At 47.0% G+C, this 7,770-nt stretch overlaps 1 non-coding gene across 1 annotated transcript; it reads right to left on the reverse strand.

Moving 5' to 3' along the window:
* Nucleotides 1-207: 207 nt before the first annotated feature.
* Nucleotides 208-314, reverse strand: LOC126019681 (U6 spliceosomal RNA). The gene has a single exon (XR_007499310.1). It is a non-coding gene; the product is annotated as a U6 spliceosomal RNA (small nuclear RNA).
* Between the last annotated feature and the right edge of the window lie 7,456 nt (nt 315-7,770).

The raw sequence follows: 7,770 nt of genomic DNA on the forward strand, positions 1-7,770 counted from the left end.
GAATTGAAACACACATCTATACCTTTAGTATCTTGTTCAGGGATTTACCTCCTTACAGAGAAATTACTACATGGATGTAGGAAGAGGAAGAGGAAAAGGTATTTACTCCAGGACTGTTGATAGTTCTGGGAAAATAAAGGCACATGTACAAGAATAAGGCTGGTACTTTTATCCTCTCCACTGATTTATTTAATTTATTTATTTATTTTAAATATGGAACGCTTCACGAATTTGCATGTCATCCTTGTGCAGGGGCCATGCTAATCTTCTCTGTATCATTTCAATTTTAGTATATGTGCTGCCGAAGTGAGCACCTGATTTCTCATTTATTTTGTGCAGCCCTGAAAGTTACACAGACCTGAAGTGCAGTTCAACCAGTAGCCAGAGCCCTTGGCTTCCATCATTGTGCTGTCTTCATATCACTTGGAATTTATACTGGAAGTCAGAAGTGAATGGGCCCTGCTGAACTAACAGACCTGGGCCCTGGGTGACAGAGGCTCAGAAGGATCTTCTACAGGCACTGGTTCTTTGTGTGTGTGTGTGTGTGTGTGTGTGTGTGTGTGTGTGTGTGTGTGTGTGTGTGGTTTTTGGGTCACACCCGGCAGTGCTCAGGCTCAGAGGCTCCAGGCTCAGAAATTGCTCCTGGCAGGCACGGGGAACCATATGGGATGCGGGATTCGAACTGATGACCTCCTGAATGAAAGGCAAACGCCTTACCTCCATGCTATCTCTCAGGCCCCAGGCACTGGTTCTGATAGCATCACTCCACTGGGCAGGCAGGGCAGCAGGACCACCACTTGAAAGAAGAGCTTGAGATCCCAGAGGATGCCAGCAGAGACAATCACCCAGGAGAGTTTAGACCTCATCTTTCCCTTTCGGGGTGATCTGCTCCCACCTCAGGCTCTCTAACTCCCAGGCACATTCGTCCATTCCACAACTGTTTGAAAGTGAAAACATTTTTGTTTGTTTTGGGGCCACACAAGTGATACTCAGGTCTCTGAACTCAGAAATTACTCCTGGTGGACTCGAGGGACCTTATGGAATGACAGGAAGCAGACCCAGGCTGGCTGTGGTATAACAAGTGTCCTACCTACTGTACTTTAGCTCTGGCCCATTTCTATCCAAGTCAGACCCCAGGACTTTGCTCAGAGACTGCCCGCTTGCTCAGCCTCCACTCGTGATTGCTTGAAACCAAATTAGAGGACATTATGTAATTTTCCTGCCAGCAGAGGTGGGAGTAGTTTGGAAGGAAAGTCAGATTAGTTAAAACAAAATAATTACTGCTTCCTGACACTTTAAAATGACTGTTCAGCACCCAAAATCTGTGGACCTAGAGCTGTGCTCCTGTAGTCTTTGGCCTGGCCTGTGCTCTCTGTATACTCCTCCTGCTGAGTCCTATTCTCATCTCACATTAGCCCTAAAGAGGAGCTGCCCCTGGTCCCCCAAAACTGGCTTCTTCACTCCAGGCCTCCCTTTATCATGAGGGGCTGACATGATGCCTCATCAGATTATGAGCTCTAAGGTATCCCCTGTGCCCTTGTACCTGGCACTGTTCTTAGCATGTGGGCAGGTACTAGCATTTGCTTGACCTGTGAATGGTCACTTGGCCTTAAGCTGAGGCTGACAGTGCTGAACCTCTTTCTGAAACCTTGTCCCCCAGTCCCTCAACAGAATCTATGATGTCAGGGTCCCAACTGTCTTCTTGGTTTTGAGAACCCTACTGCCCCAGCCAATTCAGGCCTTTGCTAAATCCTGCTGCTTTTTCCTCTTCACAGATGTGGCTCATGTCTGACTTCTTCCCCACACCCTCCTCCGGGGACTCTGATGCTTCCAGAAGGGTGTGGTCAGCACTTAGTTCAGTTCAGCCTTGGGGAGGAGTTGCTTATGGCCTTTTCCAGCTAGGGTTGAGGGCACAAAGAATCCCTCTCCTCCCACTTCCCTCCTCCCCTTGGGCCTAGTTCTCTCCTTCACTTTGTGCCTGGCTCTTAGTGTTTGTGCTTGAGGCTTGTTCTCTTTAAGTTCCTTACTCCTCCGATTCCCTCTCGAGCTTTCCTGGTCTTGGATGTCTGTTAGCTCTTCCTCATTCTAGTGGCTTCTGTAGCTAAAGGTTAGTTTCAGTGACTCCCCAGCCTTTAGCCTGCTCCTGATTCAGCCACCTTCCTAGTTAAATAAGCCTGTGTTTCCATGTGTCTTCTTACCTGTGGGTTGGAGTTGGGTTAGGGTCAGGGGCTGGCTCTAGTGTAGTCTGGAAGGGAGACTGGACCCATAGCATCCTAGCCAAGGCTTCTAGAGCAGTATTAGATAAATAGGCATCCCCATCAGGGCATCCAGCCTGGAGACATACCCCAGTCTGTGCAGACCAACCTGACCCCTGCTTATCATTAATTCTGCAGGGCCCAGGCCAGAGAGTAGCCCCCCAAACAGGTCCCAGGGCTGTTTTCCCTTGCTCCTTCCTCCCATGCCTCTTGCTGGAAAATGGGCTCTGAGAGATCAAGGCTCCTTCAGGGTGAGGATTAAGACTCTAGGACCCAGTTAGGGGTGGGAGATAGCCAGAGCCTGTGGAGAAAGAAACATGGAAGAAGAGTCGGGGGAAGGAGGAGGCTCTGGACTTTCCCTTTATCCTTTAGCAGTTTGGTGTAGTGGGCAAATCACATTCTGAGCCTTGCCTTGTTCTCCTTGAAAATGGACACTGAATTCATCCCCAGAGGCCCTGTTACTCCAATAAAATGTTCATGACTAATCACCCAAAACAAAATGCTCCAGCAAATATTTCTCAAATTTGAATGTAGGCTTTAGGAATAAGTCCAGACTTGTGTTCAAATCCCTGATGAGATGAACATGGTGGAGTATGTGGTATGTGGGCATATATGGTGTGTGGTATCTTATGTGTGAGATATATGTGTGTGCTGTGGTGTGTTTGTATGACATGTATGTTGTGCATAGGATGTTCATGTGGTTCATGTGTATAGTATGGGTTGATTGGAATATGTATATGGTTTGTGTGTGGATATGTGGTGTGTGATGTATTTGTTGTATGTATTGTGAGTGGTATATGTGTTTTGGGTTTGTGTGTATAGTGTGGATGTTAAGATATGTGTGTGGATTATGTGGCGTAAGAGACGTATTGTGTATGGCATGCATGTGTGAGGGGGGTGTGTTCTGTTTGCATTTTGTATGTAGTCTGAGATGGTTGGATATGTGTGGTGGTTGTGTGTGATATATGTGTCATATGCATTGTATAGATATGTTTGGAGTGTGTTGTGAGCATGTGTGTTGTGCATGTAAACATTTCATTGAAGGGGTGGAGGATCGACTAATTCATTGATGGCTGTGGCATGTGTGGATCCTGTCTCTTCAGAAAAGAGAGGTGTTATGGAATGCACAGAAGAAGGAGCACAGAGAGCATACTCAGTCAACCCTGTGCTAATAAAGATGGTGATGGTCATGGGGCAAGAACTCAGAGAACCGTTCCAGGACATAAGAGCAGATAGTTAGATCATGGTCCCCACCTACACTGAAAACACATTGTTAAGGAGCCTAAGAGCGTCACCCAGCTGGTCGTGGGGTGCCCTTAGACCCACACCAAGTGGGGAGTGGCAGCTGAGGAACTGGGTAGTCTCAGCCTGAATAGACCATGGGGTAGGGTAGGGCAGGATGAAGTATAGGAGAGGCTCCATAATGGCAGGCTCAATCCTTCCTAAGAGGGGTCCTGCACATCTTGACCTCAGGTAGGACACTGGACACCTACCCCAGTGGCTACAGACCACAGTGGCAAACAACTAGTGTGCCCCTTCTGTTGCCTTTGTCCTCTGGCAGCCACCACAGCTGAGACCTTTTCTGTCTTTGTTTTCTGAGTCTTCAGTGACTGACTCTACTCCTCCTCCCCTAGCTTCAGGGTCAGAATGACTCACTCAATGACCAGTCAAGATCTCTGAGCTGATCCCGGGCACATCCCTTGCTCCTGGACCCCAACCTGTGAAATGAGTGCTCAGACCTCCAGGGCTCCAAATATCAATAGAGCATCAGCATGCGGAATGCCTCAAAAGGCACCCAAGTGATTTAGGTGATTAATTAACCCTCTCAACACTTTGGTTCTCTCTCAGTAAATCATTTGTCTTGCCATGCCAGTACTTGAGATGACATCAGATTTGTTCCCCACTCACATCTTCTCCTATTAGAAAGGGGAATTGGTAAGTCCAACCCTAGCCTATCCCTGGTGCCGACACCACTAGCCCTGAGAAAGCTGCTTCCTGCCTTGATTGCATCTAGATAAATAGAGCCTCATACTCGGGCCACTTGTTATGTACCAGGCAAGGTGGGCAATGCTTCCTGAGCATCAGCCATGCTGAGGGTCACCCACTGGGGCAAGGTCTGTGGCAGCACTCAGGTGACACTTGGAAGCAGAAGTCACAAATCCTGCAGAGAGAGCAGATGCCAGAAGCACTCAGAGATGCCATTAGATGACAAGTGCAAGGGATAAAAATAGAGCAGGGGTGGGTGGGGAAGGAGAGCGGGGCACATTAGATAGGGCAGTCCTTAGGGGGATCCTTCAAAGAGGTCCTTGGGGGCTGAAGAGTAACACAGTAGGGGGGTGAGCTTGCCTTATATGTGGTTGACATGGATTCGATCTCCAATATTCCATATGATCCCTTAAGCACTGCCAGGGATAATTCCTGAGTGCAGAGCCAAGAGTAACTTCTGAGAATTGACAGGCATGAACCTTCAAAATCCCCTTCAAAGAATCTGAAAGAGGGCCTTGGAATTGGCCCTGTAGAGAGACCTGTGGGTTATGTTCTTGGCTAGGGCCTGGAGGTAGGTGGGCACAGGGCTAGACCAGCAGGTCTCAACTTTGACTTTTGCTCTGAAGGACCTAAGGTGCCTTATGGGTTTTGGGTGAAGCTTGCCATGCTTGGCTTCTATTTAAAGGGGTCTCTACTTGCTCATGTCCTGGAGGTTCAATCCCAGCTCCCCATCTTTCCAACTGTGAGTAAGACATTCCACCACTGAGGAAGGAGGAAGCTGATGAGGAATGAGTCTGACATGCCTTGGCACAAATCTCTGTCTGGTTCTTGGCCTAAGAATAACACTTTGAGCAGTTGGTCCACTTCAGTCTCCTGGACACAATTGTGGTGCTTGTACCCACTGGCAGTGGAGCTGCCGAGAGCTCTGATGCCCCATCTAGAGCACGTGCCTTTGCTTTTGACTAGGCACTTTCCATACCTCCTTCACAAAATTTCCATGCTGTAGTCAGAGAGAGAACATAATAGGAAATGCACTTGCCTTGCAGGAGGCCAACCTGGGTTCAATCCGTGACACTGCACATGTTTTCCTAGATCCATTAGGAATGATCCCTGATGCCTACAGAGCCCTGAGTAAACCCTGAACACCCCTGGGTGTGGCCCAAATCCAATCCTACTTTTTCATGCGTGTCCTTTGCATTTTTTAAGAGCATATTTTCCTCACTGACAAAAACAATGCATACTCATATTAGGAAGTTGGGGAGCTGGAGCTGGACTAGAAAGTGCATGAAGGAAAGACATATAGCTCAAAGAGGACCCCTTTATGCTTTTGTCACAGTATTTCTTTCTGATCATATGTAAGTAACATCAGAGGAAACAGAGCTAAGCAACAGTTCTTACCTGGTTCTTTTTGCCCTAGGTCCTGCCCTTCACCCAAGCTGTATAGGCAGGGATGGGAGAGATTGCTCCCTTATGGCTTAGGGGACAGAGGTAATAAGGAAGACCAGCATGTGACTTTTGAGGTCTGAGTATGAGCATCATGTTGGGAGAACCAATGAAGACTTATGTCCCCAGATTCTAGACTGATCAGGAAAGTTCAATTGAAGAACTGAGAGGTGTGTGTAAGAAGTAGAGGGGGGCATGATCAGGAGTGTTGGTGCTAGCCCTTTCCACAGAGCCAGGGGAGGCAAGGGAATTGAGACCTGCTAAGGTTCTGGGCAACAGAGCAGATATGGGGAGTCCCAGCTGGCAGGCAGAGTCTGCAACATTCCCCAAGGCTCCAGAGAGGCATAGAAGAAAGGCTGGTAGTGCTGCAGGGGTGTGAGATATGGTCCAAAGAGCAATTGGGTTTCCAGGGCTTTATGTACAGGCTTTGAGGCTGGATTGGGCCACCCCAACAGAACTCAGGCATTACTCCAAGCTCTGTGCTCAGGGATCACTTCTGGTTGTGCTTGAAGGACCATTGTGGGTTCTGGGAACCAAACTGGAGTTAGCATGTATAAGGCAAGTGCCTTAACCATCATCTCTCTGGCCATCATCTTGCATTAAATAAATCTGTTTTCTTTTTGATATGATAGAAATATACTTGTGAATATATTGTACTGTATAAGAATACATTATAATATATAGAAAATTTGAAAATGGAATTATCAAATCAGGCCAAACTTTCTTTGCCGAATTTACTTCTTTATCATTTCTTTTTACAATAAAGGTGTCTGCTGCCTGGCCTAATATCTCCCCTGGGTAAGGACTGGGCAGTCTCAGTCTGTAATTAGATAAGCTGCACCTCAGCTTCCTTCCTGTTCCTCACCTGTCCCTCTTACCTGATCAGCCTCAAGGTTTGGCTCACTTCACCTTTGTACTTTCCTTGGGAATACTCCATTCTCTCCCCATCACAGTCCTCCTGGAGACAAAGATGCACTATCCATTGTGGTCCACTGTCCAGCGAGTCTTCAAAATGAATGAAATGTTTTGAGTGCAGCAAAATAGAAGAGGCTCCGGGGGATTATGCTAAGAGAAATGAATCAGAAGGAAAACTGCTAGAATTGGATTATTTTACCCAGGTGTACAATATACGGATATAAAATTGATGAATGAACAAAATGCAATAAAACATTACCAGTGAGTACTGACACCAGAACTAATGTTACCTGAGGGGAAGAAGGTGGAGCTGGAGAGTGGGGGAGGAAGTGAAGAGGAGGGGTACAAGGAAAGTGGTGGGCTCTGTGTGTGTAAGGGTGTAAGAGTGAGTGAGTGGGTATTTAAGTGAGTAAGTGTCTGTAAGAGAGTGAAAGGAAGTGTGAATGTGTGAATCTTTGTATGCCTGTGTGAGTAAAGGTATGTGGAAGTGTGAGAGTATGTAAAAATGTGTATGTGGGAGCCTGACTGTGTGTGTAAGTGTATATGTGGGAATGTTTGTGAGTATGTGTGAGTGTGCGTGAGAGAATGGGGGTCAGGGAGAAAGCATACAAACAGGCAAGCCCTGAACAAGAAGGAATAGATGGGAAATGTGCCTGTCAATGCCTGAGATCTCAGTAGGGGTTGAGGGAATCCATTGCCTACCATGGGGTTCATGGATGGGTTTCCTGATGTGAGTTGAGTCCAGGCTGAGCCAGACTAGGCTTCTTTGGTCAACCTCAGGAAATCAGGCTTGATTGTGGTCAAGCTGCCAGGACAGGCTGGGCCTTCACTTCTGTGAAAGCAGGAGAAGCTAGAGAGGTTGTGTAGCCTGACAGCCATGCTGGCTGGAGCCTGTCCACAGGCAGATAATGAAAAGTTTACCTGTGTGTTTAACGAAACAGAAAGGCATGAAGATGAATCTAAATCAGCATTCATTCAGACCAGCTAATATAACTGCCAATTGATATCCCTAGATATCTGCTGTTTTTAGAAGAAAAGAATAGGCCACTATGGGAAATTTCTTATAGTGGTAAATCAATGAGTAAAAGAGGGCATTGGGATAGAAGGGAGTAGCAGCTGTCTAGAACAAGCTGATGCTTCCTACTCTAGGTTTAACTCACTGGATTGCAAA

This window comes from Suncus etruscus, chromosome 9 (assembly GCF_024139225.1).
Source record: "Suncus etruscus isolate mSunEtr1 chromosome 9, mSunEtr1.pri.cur, whole genome shotgun sequence".
NCBI classification, from domain to species: Eukaryota; Metazoa; Chordata; class Mammalia; order Eulipotyphla; family Soricidae; genus Suncus; species Suncus etruscus.